Source organism: Struthio camelus, chromosome 32 (genome assembly GCF_040807025.1).
Source record: "Struthio camelus isolate bStrCam1 chromosome 32, bStrCam1.hap1, whole genome shotgun sequence".
Taxonomy (NCBI): Eukaryota; Metazoa; Chordata; class Aves; order Struthioniformes; family Struthionidae; genus Struthio; species Struthio camelus.
In genome coordinates, this window is record NC_090973.1 from 3,195,296 (window position 1) to 3,213,125 (window position 17,830).

The 17,830-nt window shown below is 60.7% G+C and overlaps 1 long non-coding RNA gene across 1 annotated transcript; it reads left to right on the plus strand.

Annotated features, from left to right (window-relative positions):
- Window positions 1–5,123: 5,123 nt before the first annotated feature.
- LOC138063494 (uncharacterized) lies at window positions 5,124–9,116 on the plus strand. The gene is made up of 3 exons (XR_011137072.1): window positions 5,124–6,032; window positions 8,691–8,835; window positions 9,084–9,116. It is a non-coding gene; the product is annotated as an uncharacterized lncRNA (long non-coding RNA).
- Window positions 9,117–17,830: the final 8,714 nt, after the last annotated feature.

A 17,830-nucleotide genomic window follows, 5' to 3' on the forward strand; every position in this document is an offset into this window, starting at 1 on the left:
TGCCACCATCGCTGCTCAGCTCTGTACCTTTGCAACGATGCCGTGTTCAGAGGCCCACGAGCTCTGTGGGCCGGGGAGCGAAGGCAGCCTGTCCCTTTGGTGGGACGAAGCCGGGGTCCGGCTGCGCTGCATCACTGTGTGCAGCTCCTGCTGGCCCACCTGCGGGAAGAAGGGGGCACATGATGGAGGTGGTTGTGTTGGTACGAGCAGCCCCTGAAGCACAGGAAACCCCAGCCCCATGTCAAAGGGAACCTCATGGCTGCACATGGCCCAGCTGCGCTTGGCCCACAGCTGCTCTCTGCCCCTCAGTGCAGAGCTCACAGGGTCCCTGTGGGCCTTGGAGTATCCAGGTTGGTGTGTGCTTTATCTGAGAGAAAATCCCCAGGGCCACGAATAAATGCCCCCTCGCTGGGCGAGCTCATGCCTGGCTGTCTTGCCCCACCTCCCCTTCCCCACCATCCTCGTGCTCTCCATGCAGGTCCCATCCCTGCTGCCTGCCTCTCCCTCCAGACCCACCACTCACCTTCCTCCTGCACTCCTGCGTGCCTGGGTGCCCATCCGTGGACTGGGAGCAGGCGTTTGCCTGCCACTCCTTGTCCATCTCCAGGATCTACTCGTGAGGACTTGCTACTCTGGCACCAAGGGGGAGCTGCTCCCTCCTGGTCGAGCTGCTCTCCTCAGAGTGGGGACCCCTGGGGGCTCTGGTCCCAGTAGGGACACGGTCACCATGGGGACCGCCTCATCACAATGGCCTTGTGGGCATGATGCCACCTCCATCACAAAGCCCTGGTGGTCGCCGTGGGGACCCCATCACAGTGCCTTGGTGGTTGTCATGGAGACCCCCATCACAATGCCATGGCGGTCCCCCTGGGGACACACAGCACCATGATATTGCCTCCATGCCTCTGGTCTCAGCTTTTGAGCCTAGCTGAGAGCTGCTATCTAGGTAGCAGGAAGAGTTTTCTTCTCCTCAACTCTACACTCCTCAGGCCTTGCAGAGGCTGCCCCTCTTCAGGCACTCCATAGCACACATCCACTACAAGGCCACCCCTCTTGGTCTGCCTGCTAATCCTCACTCATAGCTCTCGACAGGCCCATCGTCCATCCCTAGGCAGAGCTCCCTGCATTCCCACTGCTCTCTGTCTGGGGTTTCTCTTGTCCACATCTCCCTGCACCTTTTCCTTGCCAGCCCAGGCCAGCACTTCCTCCCTCTTCTTTGACTCACCCTCTCCCCACACTTGCTCCCACTTTAAGGCTTCCCTCAGCAGCTCAGCCACCTGGTTGACCATCAGGTCAGCAGATGGGAACACTCTCCTCCCAAATGAAGTGAGACAACCCGCAGCCTCAGTCCCTTGCTTTGGGCTCGGCTTTCAGCACCTCCTCCAGCTGCTGGAACCCCAGGCCAGATGGGGAAGCACGAGCTGCCCTCTCCTCTCATCCTCTTCCTGCTCATGGGGCCTTTTTTCAGCTAGAAATCCCTCTCACCACAAAACTGCAAGGACTGTCACAAGCTAAGAGCAGGACTGTAGGCAACAGACCATGCACTGCTGCAGCATGCCTTTACCTCCCCTCAGCCCCATGTGACACCTACCCCTAACCCGACACCATAACAAGAGACAAAAAAGCTCATCTCTAGTGCAGAGGTTCATGGAGCTGTTTCTCCCCACACTCCTTTACTACCCCCAGCCCCCTGCCCTGGGGCTGCACTCAAGAGCCAGCCCAAAGCCCCTTCACTCTGCCCTTTCCCATTGGGCCCCTGGCACACTCAGAATGAAAGTCAGCCCTGGAGCGGGAAGGGTGGGGGAATGGAGTTAATACCATGAATTAATTGCAATTAATAGGCAACCTAATGACCTTTATTTCAGAAAAAAATTTTATTTTCTGTTCTTCTTCTCAAGTTCCTGCTTCTTCCCATTACAGGAAAGTATAGCGTATGTATTTTTTAACAGGGTTCCCCAGTTATAAATACCTGCCTGCTGCTCCTTTTAAACACTTCCCCCTGCAACATACACATACACACACACACACCACACACACTATAGGCTGCAGCAGACCACTTCCAGGACCAGGAGAGAGCAAGGCGGACAGCTTTATTGTGCTGCCCTGTAATGAGCAAGAAAGATTGCTTTTATCCTAAAAAAAAATCTAATTTTTAATACAGTCATCCCAGGCAAATTTCTGCTTCAGTTCACATGAGGTTAGCTGTTTTGCTTTTGTAAAACACAGGTAACATGTTGTAAGTTTTACAACAATTTTTTAGACAACGGACAGACATCTTTTTCCAATTCTAACCATGCTGGATGAATAGGCCAACATCCTCCTACTTATATTAGTAGAGGGCTTAATTTATACACTGCGTAACGTGCTTCCACCTGAATCAGTCCAGTCTGCTCCTCAGCTCTTTGACCTAAGCTAAGTCTGTTTGAAGCCCATTTGGGAGCCCTCCCTTGACCCTGGTTGCCAGCAGAACTCCCAAGGGCAATAATCTCTCCAGCACAGAGATGGCAACAGATTCCTGGGGGGATGATACTGCCTGAACCTGGTGGAGCTCTGGGCAGAGCGAACCGCTGTCTGCAACCCCCTTTTCTTCACAGAGCGTAGCTGCGGTTTCTGTTTTGATTGAGCAGCTCATGCAAACGTTCACCGTTAGGGCACGGCAGAGCTGTTACTGTGTGGCATGTTTTCCGGCTGGACTTTGTCGTTTCGCAGGAGCTTGATCATGGAGATCCTCAAGCAGTCGAGCGTGCGTTCAGTGTGTTGAGACGGTATCAGCGCTGACTCCCTCCCTGAAGTCTGGGCTCCCCGAATCACCAGTTCCAGCGAGTCTGAAGTTAATCAGCGCTGCGTTTCATCGTTTGGCTGTGAGAGGCAGAAGGAAGTGAAGAGGCCTCAGGACTTGGCCAGCAGGAGCTGGGGAAAAGGCTCGCTGAAGGCCAAGGCCGGCTGAGGTGGCCGGGGCGGCGGGTCGGAGCTCCCTGCTGGGCCGGGTCAGGGGAGGCTCCGGGAGGGTCCGGCTCTGCGCAGGGTCTCTGGGGAGCGGTGCGGCCCAGGCTGAGGGCGAGGGCCGGGCCGAGGGCCGGGGCGAGCGGGAAGGGGGCCAGCTGCGGGGCAGCTCCGCGGCCGGGCAGGGCCGGGCCGGGGCAGGGCTGGGGGCGGGTCGGGCTGCGGCCGGGGCCGGGCTCCAGGGCGGCGGCGCCAGGCCGGGCCGGGCCTGACAGCAGCGCTCCGCCTGCGCCCTGCCTGCCCCGCCCTCTGCGCTGGCGGGCCAATCAGCTGGCGAGGGCAGGCCGCGGGCCAACGGCAGGGCCGGGGTGAGCCGTGAGCGACACGCAGGCCGCCCAATGGCCGCCGCGCCTGGCCGTGGCGCAGCCCGTCTGCCCGCCCCCCCGCCGGGCCTCGGCCCCGGCCCGGGAGTTTGGTGCTGCCGCGGGCGAAGTCCTGGCTCTGCAGCTGCCCGGCCCGAAGGTCTCGGCCGCGGGGAGGGAGGCGTCGCGGGGCCGTGCTGGTGCCCCGGCGAGGCAGCTGCCGGGCAGGAGCTCTGGGCGCCAAGGCCGGAGGCTTTGGGGCAGCGCCGGCTCCGGCGTGCTCGGGGCTGGGGCTCGCCCAGAGGGATCGTCTCTCGGTGCCGAGCCCCGAGGAGCGGTTTGTCCTGGACGTGCAGGTCCAGCCCCACCGCGGTGTCCGCGGGGCACCCGCGGGGGGATGGCTGTGGTGGTGGTGGGTGTCAAGGAGGTTGGTGTGGTGGGTCACAAGGATGGCTGAAGGGCTGGAGCGTCTCCCGTCGGAGAGAGGCTGAGGGAGCCGGGAGTGTTTCGCCTGGAAACCAGAGTGGTGGTGGGATGTTTTCCGGGTGTCCAAACAGGTGATGTAGGGAGGGTGTGAGGGGGACGGAGACCGTGGTTCGGAGTGGTTGTCAGTGGTGTGGAGTGAGAGGAGGAGAGGGAATGGGCACCAAGTGGCCAAGCAGGAAATTCCACCTTGTTCACTGTGAGGGTGGTCAGAGAGTGGAGCAGGTTCCCCGAGTGTCTGTGGGGTCTCGACTGTGTGAGATACTGCAAACCATCCTGACCTGGTCCTGGGCAACCTGCTGTAGGTGCCCCTGGTTGAGCAGGGGGTGGGAGAAGGGGATCTCCAGAGGTCCTTGCCAACATCATCTATTCTGTCACTCTGCGAAAACAACAAAACTCAGAACAAAAGCAACTTTTTGAGGAAAAATGAGTAGCCAGAAAGTTATTAGCAGCAGCTAGACTGGCTACACTGTTTTCAGTGCTTGTGGATGGGAGGAGGGAAAAGAAATAGGATTTTCGATTCAGGGTCTTCATATCATGCTCATTAAGAAAAAGGAAAAAAAACTCATGAGTTGGGCTTTCAGGATGGAGGCAGCTGTGATGTTGCTGCTGGGAGGTGGAAGGACTACAGGGGAGGGGCCTGGAGGCAACAGCCGCCTTATCTGCCTCCTGCAGCTGAATTTATCCAAGTGCTGGTGGCCAGGACTTCCCTGGGGAAAGGCTCTCGCCCTCTCTGCTAAGTGGGAGAGCCTGGGAAAAGGAGTTTCTGAGCTGAGATGCTGAGCACCGAGTGCTGGGGGCTCTCGCTTGGTCTGGTAGAAGAACTGGACACATTGGGAGGGTGGTTTTCTTTCTTTTGAGGGAACAATTTCCTCATGTGAAAGCATGTGAAGGAAAGACTAGTCCTAGACTAGAAGTGGCGTAGGATGGATGTCCATGAGTCTGTTTGGCACCTTCCTTAGTCCTGGCATTTCTGTTTCTGTGTGGCCAGACGCAAGGGCCCTTGCCTTTTCCTCCTTTGGACACTTCATCTGATAGTGGTGGACCGTTTTCTCTACAGGGCCATGTTGGCCAAATCCTTGGCTCCCAGCAATCAATGCACTGCCATCAGTTCCTGCCTCCAGTCCCACTTCTCTCAGTGTGTCCTCGCATGAGAGATGCTCCAGAGCCGTAGTCATCTTTATGGCCCTTTCCTGGAGTCTGTGCAGCAGGCCCATGTCTTTCTTGTACAGGAGAGCCCACATTTGGACACAGCCCTCCAGGTGCAGCCTCACCAGTGCTGAGCAGGAGGGAAGGAGCTCCTTTCTTGACCTGCTGGCAAGGCTCTTGCTACTGCAGCCCAGGATACTGTTGGCCTCCTTTGCCATGAGGGTGCATTGCTGGCTGATGACCAGCTTGTCCACCAGGAGCCGCAGGTGCTTCTCTGGAAAGCTGCTCCTCAGCCGGTCAGTCCCCAGCCTGTTGTGGTGCATGGGGATATTTCTTCCCATGTGCAGGACTTGGCATTTCCCTTTGCTGACCTTCATGAGGTTCCTGTCTGCCCATTTCTCAGGTCCCTCTGAGTGACGGCACAATCATGTGCGGAATCAGCCACTCCTCCCAATTTTCTGTCATCTGCCAGCTTGCCTCGGATTCCTTTGGCCCCATCATCCAGGTCATGAATGAAGATCTTAAACAAGGTTTGCTACATTGCTCCCAGGATCCTTCCTGGACTGCCTCCATTCGGCTGGAGGCAGTCCCAAGAGGTACCTGAAGGCAGAATTAGTCCACGTCCTGCTCTAATGAACGATGTGACTGGGATTTTATGGCATCGCCTTCCTCTGGTTTTCCCAGTCCTTGCAAAGGATGCCTGCTCTTGCCCCTCCCTCACTCCCAAACTAGATGCAAGGGCGCACAACACATGTCTTCAGGAGAGTGTTCCAAATGCACCTCAGGCTCCGAGGAAACTGTCTTGCCATCTTGGGCACGTAGGAAAGAGCTATCACTGCTACAAAACCCTGGAAATGTCTTGCAATGTCATAAATGTAGAGAGATGACATGGGATGAAGAAGAAAGCTAGGAATTTGTTCCACACTACCGTAGTCCCAAAGAAAGTAAACATCTCCCTGGCCACTGGCCACCGGCAAGGAGGTCGCAGGCTGCTTCTTGCTGACAGATGTGAAGAGTGCCACTCAGCAGACTCACACCCAGTCCCCAAAGGAGAGACACGGGCAGTCCCTGGAGGAGAATCAGCCTGGTTGTGAGGTAAATGTGGACCAGGCAGCAGTCGTGTATGTTATGGGTAGCGGGCTGGGGAGGGCTCTGGGGAAGGAGGTGCAAAGGCCAGAGGGGGAAATGCCGAGCTGTGGGTCTGTCCAAGTGCTGTGTGGGGCTGGTGTGTGCACATCAGCAGAACGGTTTAGGCAAGAGCAATGCAGGCCTGAGCCCCTTGTGGCTAGTTGTAGGGGTCAGAAGGGATTGCTTGTTGGAGCACATCACAAGGCAGCTACAGGCACCGCTCCTGTGCGCGAGGCTCCTGCCTGCCCTTTTTGGGAAGGCAGGTACTGGGACGCCCGGCACAGACGCTCACTGCGAGCTCGCTGGGAAAGGTCAGCACTTTCTCTCCAGTTATGGCCAGAGGAGGAAGGCAGCTTTTCCCTGCCAGCAGGGTAGTGCGAGCACTGTGCATGCAACTGCGGAGACATTAGTTAAATGTGAAAACAGAAGCTGCCCCCCAAAGCGCTGTGTGTTCTGCTGCAGCCTGCCTGTTGCCTTGGGAGTGGCCTTCCAGGTGGAAAGTAGAGGGCAGCCGGGAGAGTAAATGCAAAGCAGGCAAAGTAAGAGCTAGTCAAGGCCACCCCTTTCTCTGTCCCTCTTAGGATCACTTGAGTGAGCTTTAATTCTGGAGGTGTTTGAGAAGGAGGCATTTTAAATAGCCCTGCAGACTTAGGAAACTCTCACCTTCAAAAACCAAGACGTTAACTTGCCCTCTTTTCTCTCTTCTTCAGATGATTATTTAGCTTCATTTGGAAGGGTACTTATTTATATGCTCTTCTAGGACTGACTTTTTTGTGTGTTTTAACCTCCTCACAGCTTAGGTACTAGACTTATTCATTGATGATTAATAATCACAGAGAAGTTTTAATGCCCTGTTGTCTAATAAGGCAAGAGAGAGAAAAATTTTGGAAGAGTTTCTTTAAAATGCAGCTCTTAACCCTCTGGCATCCAAACAGAAAGCAGGTGAAGATCTTCTCCAATTCCAACTTTAAATGCATTTTGAACCAAGGAGGAGCTCCCTGGGAAGCTCAACCCCATGAGAAGCCTGTAACAGCCCCCCATCCCGCGTGGGGACCAGGCCAGGGCAGCATCTCCCACGGGGTGGGCTGCGACGGGGGTCGAGCGGGGCTGCGGTGCCCCCCGTCAGGGGGTCCCGGCCTCCCCCCACAGAGGCGTCCCGGGAGGATGGTGGCAGCAGGGCCGAGGTCGGGCACCATCAGGGAGGGGTCTCTGCCCATTTTGGAGGCTGGACAGCATGGGGAGCCCCCGTCCTGTCCCCGAGGGGAGGCGCTGGGTCCCCCTGGGCCCGTGGTTCAGCCCGGCCCCGATTCCATCCCGGTGCGGCAGTTATCGCCGTGGGAACGCGGATGCAGCGGGCTCCAGACGTGTTGCCCGGCACTGCGTGGGGCAGCAGGAGGATCTGGGCTCTCCCCGGAGCAGGCACTGCGTGGGGCAGCAGGAGGATCTGGGCTCTCCCCGGAGCAGGCACTGCGTGGGGCAGCAGGAGGATCTGGGCTCTCCCCGGAGCAGGCACTGCGTGGGGCAGCAGGAGGATCTGGGCTCTCCCCGGAGCAGGCACTGCGTGGGGCAGCAGGAGGATCTGGGCTCTCCCCGGAGCAGGCACTGCGTGGGGCAGCAGGAGGATCTGGGCTCTCCCCGGAGCAGGCACTGCGTGGGGCAGCAGGAGGATCTGGGCTCTCCCCGGAGCAGGCACTGCGTGGGGCAGCAGGAGGATCTGGGCTCTCCCCGGAGCAGGCACAGGATCCCACCACCCCTCGGCGCGAGCCATGGGGAGGCGAGTCAGAGTGCAGAGTTGGGTGCCGCAGCCGCAGCCGGTAGGAGGCGCTGGGTGGGATGGGAGGCAGGTCAGGGCCATGGGGCTGGGGGCCGGGGTCGGTCCTCGCAGTGTCCCCAGGCCCCCAAGGGGGTGGTAGGCAGGGACCAAAGTGGTACCTTGGATAGTGTTGCCACGACAGGCAACCCGTGCTGGGTCCCCACAGCTCTTCAGAGCTGACAGCCACAGACATCCCCTCCCTGTCCCCTCCCTGTCCCCTCCCCATCCCCATCCCCATCCTGGGAGAGCTCTCGGGGAAGGGTTTTTACCCTCCTGCTGGCCAGGGTCCCGGTGGCACACACACAAAGATGATGCTCTTTCAAATCCAAACAGCCCCTTTGGGTCCAGGCAAGTGGCAAGGGTACCCTTAGGGCAGGAGCTGTCTGTATCAGAAGAGGAAGAGCTTTTCCTTCAGTCCTAAAATCCCAGAAACTGCCTGGCCTCAGGCACACAAAGCCTCTGGGTGACAACAAGGCTGACACAATGGTGAAGGGGCGGGGGGTGCAGACCACTGCCAAGAGCCCTGGTGCAGGTTGCAGCCCCCAGGGCTGGGACAGCACAGGGGCTAGAGCTCCAGGCACACAGTCCCTCGCATGGCACCAGCCCCTTCGGGGGGCTGGGGGTCACGGGACAGGGTTCCCTCCCTGGTGGCCGCACACTTGGGGCTGACAGCTCCATTGCGCAAGGGGCTCTTGTCCTGCTTACCTGGATCAGTGCATCCCCTGTCCTTGAGCAAGGCCACCGCACATGCACAGAGCAAGGCCACAGCCGAGGCATGGGGACACTCAGTTCTGCCCTGTGCCGTTTCCCAGCAGGGCATCGTGAGACGGTTTCTCACCTTCGTGGGGACCATCCTGTGGAACTTGTGGCTGTGGTGTCTTATCCAACTGAAGACGTGGGGGAGAGGCGAGCAGCAAGGCAGCCGAGGAAGAGCAAGGCTCCAGTGTACTCAACTGGGTAAGAACCTCGTGGCCAGAAGTACCCTCAGCTTCTGGCAGCGGAGGCAATGGGGAAGGTGCCCTCCAGGTTCCTGACACAGGGTCTGGGGTCAGACTGTGGCATGGTCCTTGGGGACACGGGCCTGTTCCATTGTATCGAACATGGCCCGGCACCTCCCACAAGGACAGACCCTTGTGGGGAAAGCCAGGTGTGGCAGCTGGGAGCCATGGCAGCCTCATCACATAGCACCCTGGTGTGTCTTGCAGGAGCCACATCCGACCGCCGTGTGCAGCCCCTCATCAAGAGACCAAGACCTGCTCTCTCCTACAAGAAAGGGACAGGCTCCTTCGTGGCACAAGTCATCTCCACTTTGGTGAATGTCGGCCTCATGTGGGCTCTGGTGCCCCACCAGTGCCCCATCACTGATGCCAGCTCATTTGGTTTCCCACAGACCTGGGCTCCTGCCTCTGCTCAGAGGCGAAAACGGACACAGGCATTTGGCATCCTGTGGCGAAGACCGCCAGATACCCGTGTTCCCTGTGAGGTAGGGGAAAAGGCTGTTTCGTGCCCTTGTTCCTCCATCTTGGGGTCTTGACTCTCCCCTCCGTGCCTCAGTTTCCCCATCCTGGATCTAGCACTGGCCCACTGGGCAGCCTGTGGGCTAAGTCAGAGGAGAGGCAAGCTGTAGGCTCTGCAAGCAGCAGGGTTTGAGAGAAAGGTGCTGGTCGAAGGCCAGGCGAGAGTGGGGCTCCTTGGAGTGTCTCCGGGGAGTTCATCTTGGGGCAGTGGTGGTATCGGAGAGGAGGGGGACAATGCAGTGTAACAGTCTGAGAAGAGCGTGGGCAAAGGGGCTCTCTCTGGAGCTGTCATGGGCAGGAAAGAGCAGGCTCTGCCCAGGCATGTGTGGGACGAGGACTGTACTGCTAAAGGTCCGTTGGAGCAGGACAGGGACCAGGAGGAGATCGGGAGCAGGCTGAAGATTGTGAGGAGGCTGGAGAGTGGGATGAGATGCTGAGGGCAGCCTGACAGCAGCAGTTAGGGACAATCTCCCCCCGGTGCAGCTGGGGAGGCTGGGGTAAGGGCAGCCCCCTGGGGCAGGACAGGCTGCTTGTCCGTGGAGTCAGGGGAGGAGAGCCCAGGCATGCACAGCGTGATGTTGGGTATAAGTACAAAACTAGGAGCTCAGGAAATATGTGTCTCTTCCTAAAAAGTCCTGAATTGTCCCTCACAAAGGAACCTTTTGAGTGGGTGGCTCAACACCATTGCATTGAAAGTGGAAATAAGGTGGGTGCTTTCACTGGAAGGGAAAAGGGGGCCCAGGAAGCTGCTGCCTGTGTCTGTGGGAAGGCCTGGGGCTGCCGTGGGGCAGCATGCAGGGCACCGGGGCCCCTTGTGAGAAGCTGTGTGGGATGAGAGGGCTGCCATGGGGCAGCATGTGGAGTGAGAGCTGTGTGGTGCCACCTGGGGAATGAGAGGGTTGTGGGCGTTGCCAGGGCTGGCAGCTGCCCTTAGGGCAGCATGTCCTGCAACCCCTGCGTGTGGGGCCCTGCTTGGAGGGAGCCCTATCCCTCTGCCTCCCCACATCCCCCTTTGCTCAGGGTGGGGAACCGTGTGTCATTGCAGTCCCTGACAGCGAGCAGCGAGACGCCGAAGCCCAGGAGGACGACAGGCCGATGGGGAAACCTGGGGGGTACCGTGGTGTTGAGCACCAAAGCGCTGCCTCATCCCGTCTGTGTAAGAGGAGCACTCTGGGGCCAGGCTCAGTGGCAGCATGTGCCACTGTGCTGAGGAAGGGCTGTGGGAGTAGTGAAATGGGAGGGTTTGTGGGCCGAGGAGAGCCCTGAGGGGAGAGTGTGGGTACCTAGCTGCACGGGGCGGGAGGCCCAGTGCTGGGCGCTGCAGAAAATGGGAGAAAGTGGTGAGTGTGTGCCCACTTGTGGAACTAAAGGGAGGGTTAAGTCAGGCTGTTCTGTGTGTGGAGCAAAGGAGTGGGCTCAATCAGGGTGCTTGAGGGTGAAGCCTGGCCAGTGCTTTGGGGCAGCGAGCAGGTGGATTTCCAGCCTTCCCCATGTGCCGAGAGCGTAATTCTCTTTCTCCTGTGAAAGCACCACAGAAGGCTACTTCTGACTGACTGACCTGACAGTTTCTCCTTTTGCAGAGTGTGGAGCCATGCAGGCTGTGGCTCCCAGTCCACCAAGCCAGCGTGAAGAACGTAAGCGCTGCTCACAGCTTCCCGAGTGCTCAGCTCGGGCCTGCTCTCCTGCCAGGCAGAGACTGTCCAGAGCTTGTCTCTGCAGAGACGGTGGCCCTGGGGGACACGTGTGGGGCACCGAGCTGTCGCTGCTTGAAGCGACATTGTGTCTACGTAAGAGGAGCGGGCTAGGGAAACAAGGCATCAGGACAGCTGGTTCCCCGCTGCAAAGGAGGAAGAGTTTGGGGAGTGGAGGGGAGGGAGGCACTGGGGGTTGGGGGGGGTGATGGACATGTGAGCCCCAGCCATGTGGGGTGGGAGGAATGGTAGTGGGTGTTGGTGGAAGACGGGGGGTTACTGATAGGTCTGGACGCAGTCCTGGAGCAAAGGTTTTCGGGATAGTTCTCGCCCCTGCTGCTTTGGTTGGTGAGCAGGTTTTGTGCAGCCTTCCCCATGGGCAGAGGTCAATAGGTAATAGAAAGGGAGGGTTTCACTCCCTTCTCGCCTGCTGGCAAGCAGCCCACTGGCACGCCAGGGATGAATGTGCCCAGGCAAGTCCTTCAGAAAGCCAGGGTCAGGGGAGGTTTCCCCAGAGGTGGGTGGGAAGGGGGATGTTATGTGCAGGGTGTTGGTCCCGTGCCTCGTTCGTGTGCAGTGCAGGGGTAGGTAAAAGCCTTTATTTTGATGGGGCCTGCCAGAGAGACGCAAGGAAGACGAGGGACATGACCACGTGCCCCAGACCAGCAGCTTTGCCGAGTCGAGCCAGCATCCCAGAGCCGACTGAAGAGTGGACAAGGAGCCCTGAGCCACAGGCCTGCTCGCCCGAGCCGATCGTCGTTGACGACGCACGAGGGACAGGCGATGCTTGGGACACCATTCGGTGCTGGACCCAGGACATGAGCCAGAGCCTGGAGAAGCCTTCAGCCTCGCTTCAGGTGAAGGGGTTCGCCTGTCTGGATGGGACAAGTGACGGGCAGCAGTGTGTGGAAGGGATTGGGACATAGAGGAAAAGCCAGGCTCCAGCAGCCCGAAGCAGGAGGGCTGGGAGGTGAGAGCGGGGCTGCCTTGAGCGCAGCACCACCGATGGTCCCTTTGTCCCTGGAAGCACTTGATGGCCAGGAGGGGTGTTGCCTGGAGGAGTAGGGGCGGGGGGCTGCTAAGGGCACTGGGGCACGTTGGTGTGTGGTGGGCAAGCGGGCGGTGCTGGAAGTGGTGGTGGGTGGCAGGCAGCAGGAGGAGGGAGCGGCAGTGTCGGCGGGGGCATGGGTGCCGTGGTGGGAGGAGGGAGGCGGGAGCGAGGCTGGTGTGTGGGTGTGTGGGGAGAAGAGGGCGAGGGGGTTGCGGGGAGGTGGGCCCGATGGGTGGGCCAGGGGTGGCGGTGATGGTGCCAGGAACAGTTTACTGGCAGCTGCGAGGGCGCTCGGCACCGAGGGGAAGACACTGCTTGTGGTGGGAAGGTGCAGGGCAAAAGCTGCCAAGTTGGTGTGGAGGGAAGGGAAGAGAGAGAGGCTGTAGTTGGCGTGGGAGCAGAGGGGTGGGCTGGCTGTGGTGCGTGCTCCCTTGTGGGCCCTTGGAAAGGGAGTGAGGCGAGGTGGGAGGCTGCTGAGCAGAGGGGCGCTGTTGCTGCTTGGCATCGCCTTGCTCTGGACTAGGGCTGGCGTGTTGCGTTGCGCTGCAAAAGCCTCCATTCCTTTGTCAGGCTGTGGAGAGGGCCAGCACAGCTGCCTCGAACCCCGCGAGAGAGCAGGAGGCGGCGAGCAGCAGCGGCGGCATGGGTGCTCAGGTATGAGCTAAGGAGCGATCTGAGGCGCGAGAGGTTGTGAGGAAGGGCTTTGTTGGGGCTCTGTTGGTGGGCAGAGGTGGTGGTCTGCTGGGGGAGAGCGGTGTGAGGTTGAGCTGCTGCCCCTGAAAATGCTCCTGAGCAGAGCAGCCCTGGCGTGAGCAGAGAAGGAGCCCATGTTTGCTTCTCTCCCGGCTCCACCAAGCAGACCCATGATTCCCCTGCTTGGCCACTGGCTCGCCGAGACGGCAGCTTGGCCGCAGGCTTGGGGCAGGCGTGTGGTGCATGCAGGCCTTCCTGAAAGGAGCAGCTGCCTTTGCAGCTGGGGCCTGGACGCGCAGCTGGGGCCCCCGTTAGGCCCTCTGGGGAAAGGTGGCACAAAGGCTGTGCGCCAGCGTGGTCTTCAGCCCCACGTGCTGCCAGCCAGCTGCCCTGTGATGCAGGGAGCCCCTCAGGCAAGGCATCTGTTGTGCTCGCAAGGCTTTGCGGGAGGGCTACTTGGGAGCAGGCAGGCGGCAGAGGCCCGAGGTGAGGGCCTAGCAGGGTGGTGGGTGGGAGCCCTTTGTGGTGGGAGTCAGGGCAAAGGGGTCGGGGCTCTTGGGCTCTTGGCTTGTGACTCTTGCCTGAAGGATTTGGGTGCCTTGAGGCATGTTGTGCGCGGGAGCTGCGTGCCAATGTGCCCCCAAAGGGCCAAAGGAGGCTCCTTCTGAGTGCCTGTGCCACCAATTTCTTCTCTTGTAGAGCCTGGAAAGCGTCCCACCTCCGGTCGCGGTCTCCGCACCCAGCAGCAAGGATGTAAGTGCCATTCCTAACCGCCACATGCTCACCTGGGTGCTGCTCTGTGTGCACACGGAGCTTGTGCAGGTTGTGGCCATGGGTTCCTCGGTGCAGGTTTCCTAGGCACACAGAAAAAAGAGGCCGGCCTGTGGAAAAGAGGGCAAAAAGTGCAGGCTGTGGGCCCCTGGTGTGCGTGTGAGAGGGCGGGCAGGAGGCAACGCTAGAGGCAGCCTTGACTGAGTGCTGCATGGGCGTGGGGAAGGGCTGTGTTTGGGGGTGATGTGGCGAGGCCGTTGGTGATGTGGGGACTCAGCCATTTGGAGGGTGAGGCTGGAAGAGTGGAGGTGGGAGCAGGGCCGTGTTGTGGTGGGTGGTGGCAAGTGGGCGAGGAGGAGTTGGTGGTGGGCGGCTGGGAGTGTTGGAGCGGGTAGGGGAAGAGGAGGTTTGCTGTCAGGTGGTGGCAAAGGGTGTGTGTGTGGGGAGAGGTGGTCATGGTGGTGAGCGTAGGAGGGCGGCTGTGTTGGGTGGCCATGGTGGGACCCGTTGGCAGGAGGAGCAAGAGGCGTAGGCAGGTAGGGAGGGTCCACGCATGCAGGCTGATCAGCAAGTGCCCGTCCTGAGCGTCCATCCGCTGTGTGGGGCTGGTCGTGTGGCGGCAGTGGTGCTGGGGATGCAGGAGCACCTTGCCCTTGCTCTGCTGCTAATGCTCCATGACAATGTGTCCTTGGTGGCTTTGCAGGCGGCACAGAAGAAAGCTGCAGGCATGGCGAGGGAGAAAGCGCAGCGGCTGCTGAGAAAGCAGCGCCTGGGAAGGCCTTCCACGACACCGGAGCCAGCAGAGGTGGTGAGGGCTGGGGCCAGGGCAGGGCAGAGTGTGGTGGCAGCTGTGTGCCTGTGCTGTGGCAGGAGGTGGGAGCAGGGCCCCTTTGCTGTGGGATGTGAAGGAGAGGTGCAGAAGGTGTGCCCAGAGGGTGCCAGCACATTGGCAGAATGATGGGGCTCGGAGCTAGTGTGTGCAGGGAGCTGTAGAAGGCCGTGTGGGGGTGCTGGAGGCCCAGAAGGCTGTGCGGTGGCCACAGCACCTTGAGGGCTGTGCCGCGGCAGTGGGAGGGGCTGGGAGAGGCAAGGCTGGGGCAGCGGCTGTAGGAGTTTGCCAGGTGGGGCAAGTGGTGGTGGTGGGGGTGCGGGAGGTCTTTGAGAGAGGAGCCTTTGAGTAGGCGTAGGGCAAATGTGGGCTGAGGCGCTGCTAGTGGAGTTGTGGAGGGAAGAGGCTGGGAGGTGAGAGCGGGGCTGCCTTGAGCGCAGCACCACCGATGGCCCCTTTGTCCCTGGAAGCACTTGATGGCCAGGAGGGGTGTTGCCTGGAGGGGTAGGGGCGGGGGGCTGCTAAGGGCACTGGGGCACGTAGTTGTGCGGTGGGCAAGCGGGCCGTGGTGGAAGTGGTGGTGGGTGGCAGGCAGCAGGAGGAGGGAGCGGCAGTGTCGGCGGAGGCATGGGTGCCATGGTGGGAGGAGGGAGGCGGGAGCCAGGCTGGTTGTGTGGGTGTGTGGGGAGAGGAGGGCGAGTGGGTTGCGGGGAGGTGGGCCCGATGGGTGGGCCAGGGGCGGCAGTGGCGGTGGCAGCGCCAGGTGCCTGGCACCTGCCAGGGCGCTCGGCACCGTGGGGAAGACACTGCTTGTGGTGGGAAGGTGCAGGGCAAAAGCTGCCAAGTTGGTGTGGAGGGAAGGGAAGAGAGAGAGGCTGTAGTTGGCGTGGGAGCAGAGGGGTGGGCTGGCTGTGGTGCGGGCTCCCTTGTGGGCCCTTGCGAAGGGAGCGAGGTGAGGTGGGAGGCTGCTGAGCGGAGGGGCGCTGTTGCTGCTTGGCACCACGTTGGCCAGGAGTAGGGCTGGCGTGCTGCGTTGGGCTGCAAAGGCCTCCTTTGCTTTGTCAGGCTGTGGAGAGGGCCAGCACGGCCGCCTCGGAGCCCGGGAGACAGCAGGAGGCGGCGAGCAGCAGCGGCGTCCTCGGTGCTCAGGTATGAGCTAAGGAGGGAGCTGAGGCGCGAGAGGTTGTGAGGAAGGGCTTTGTTGGGGCTCTGTTGGTGGGCAGAGGTGGTGGTCTGCTGGGGGAGGACGGTGTGAAGTTGAGCTGCTGCCCCCGAAAATGCTCCTGAGCCCAGCAGCCCTGGCGTGGGCAGAGAAGGAGCCCATGTTTGCTTCTCTCCCGGCTCCACCAAGCAGGCCCATGATTCCCCCGCTTGCCCACTGGCTCCCCGAGACGGCAGCTTGGCCGCAGGCTTGGGGCAGGCGTGTGGTGCATGCAGGCCTTCCTGAAAGGAGCAGCTGCCTTTGCAGCTGGGGCCTGGCCGTGCAGCTGGGGCCCCCATTAGGCACTCTGGGGAAAGGTGGCGCAAAGGCAGTGTGCCAGCATGGTCTTCAGCCCGCGTGCTGCCAACCAGCTGCCCTGTGATGCAGGGAGCCTCCCAGCCAAGGCATCTGTTGTGCTTGTAAGGCTTTGCGGGGGGCTACTTGGGAGCAGGCAGGTGGCAGAGGCCCGAGGCGAGGGCCAAGCAGGGCAGTGGGTGGGAGCCCTTTGTGGTGGGAGTCAGGGCAAAGGAGTCGGGGCTCTCGGGCTCTTGGCTTGTGACTCTTGCCTGAAGGATTTGGGTGCCTTGAGGCCTGTTGTGCATGGGAGCTGCGTGCCAATGTCGGCCAAAGGGCTGCAGAAGGCTCCTTCTGAGTGCCTGTGCCGCCAATTTCTTCTCTTGTAGAGCTTGGAAACTGTCACACCACCGGTCCCAGTCTCCGCACCCAGCAGCAAGGACGTAAGTGCCACTCCTAAGCCCCATATGCTCACCCGGGTGCTGCTGTCTTTGCACACGGAGCTTGTCCAGGGTGTGCCCATGGGTTGCTCGGTGAAGGATTTCTAGGCCCACAGAGAAAAGAGGCCGGCCTGTGGAAAAGAGGGTGAAAAGTGCAGGCTGTGGGCCCCTGGTGTGCGTGTGAGAGGGCGGGCAGGAGGCAAGAGTAGAGATGGCAGTGGGCGAGTGCTGCATGGGCATGGGGAAGGGCTGTGTTTGGGGGTGAAGTGGCGAGGCTGTTGGTGCTGTGGGGACTCAGCCGTTTGGAGGGTGAGGCTGGGAGGGTGGAGGTGGGAGTAGGGTCGTGTTGTGGTGGGTGGCGGCAAGTGGGCGAGGAGGAGTTGGTGGTGGGCGGCTGGGAGTGTTGGAGCGGGTAGGGGAAGAGGAGGTTTGCTGTCAGGTGGTGGCAAAGGGTGTGTGTGTGGGGAGAGGTGGTCATGGTGGTGAGCGTAGGAGGGCGGCTGTGTTGGGTGGCCGTGGTGGGACCCGTTGGCAGGAGGAGCATGAGGCGTAGGCAGGTAGGGAGGGTCCACGCATGCAGCCTGATCAGGAAGTGCCCGTGGCGAAGGTGCGTCCGTTGTGCGGGGCTGGTCGTGTGGCGGCGGTGGTGCTGAGGATGCAGGAGCATGTTGCCCTCGCTCTGCTGGTGATGCTCGGTGACAATGTGTCCTTGGTGGCTTTGCAGGCGGCGCTCAAGGAAGCTGGGAGCCTTGCAAGGGAGAAACCGCGGAGGCTGCTGAGAAAGCAGCGCCTGGGAAGGCCTTGTGCTGTGGAGCCACCAGAGCTGGTGAGGGCTGGGGCCAGGGCGGCAGAGTGTGGTGGCAGCTGTGTGCCCCTGCTGTGGCAGGAGGTGGGAGCAGGGCCCCTCTCCTGTTGGATCGAAAGGAGAGGTGCAGAAGGCGGGCCCAGAGGGTGCCAGCACATTGGCAGCGTGCTGGGGCTCGGAGCTAGTGTGTGCAGGGCACTGTAGAAGGCCGTGTGGGGGTGCTGGAGGCCCAGAAGGCTGAGCGGTGGCCACAGCACCTTGATGGCCTGTGCCGGGGCAGTGGGAGGGGCCGGGCCAGGCAAGGATGGGGCAGTGGTTGTAGGAGTTTTCCAGGAAGGCTGGTGTGCAGTGCTAGTGGTGGGGGTGCGGGAGGTGTTTGAGGAAGGAGCCTGTGAGCATGCGTAGGGTAAATGTGGGCTGAGACGGCCTCAAGACGTTGCTAGTGGAGTTGTGGAGGGAAGAGGCTGGGGGGTGAGAGCGGGGCTGCCTTGATTGCAGCACCGCCAACAGCCCCTTTGGCCCTGGAAGCGCTTGATGGCCAGGAGGGGTGTTGCCTGGAGGAGTAGGGGCGGGGGGCTGCTAAGGGCACTGGGGCACGTAGGTGTGCGGTGGGCAAGCGGGCCGTGGTGGAAGTGGTGGTGGGTGGCAGGCAGCAGGAGG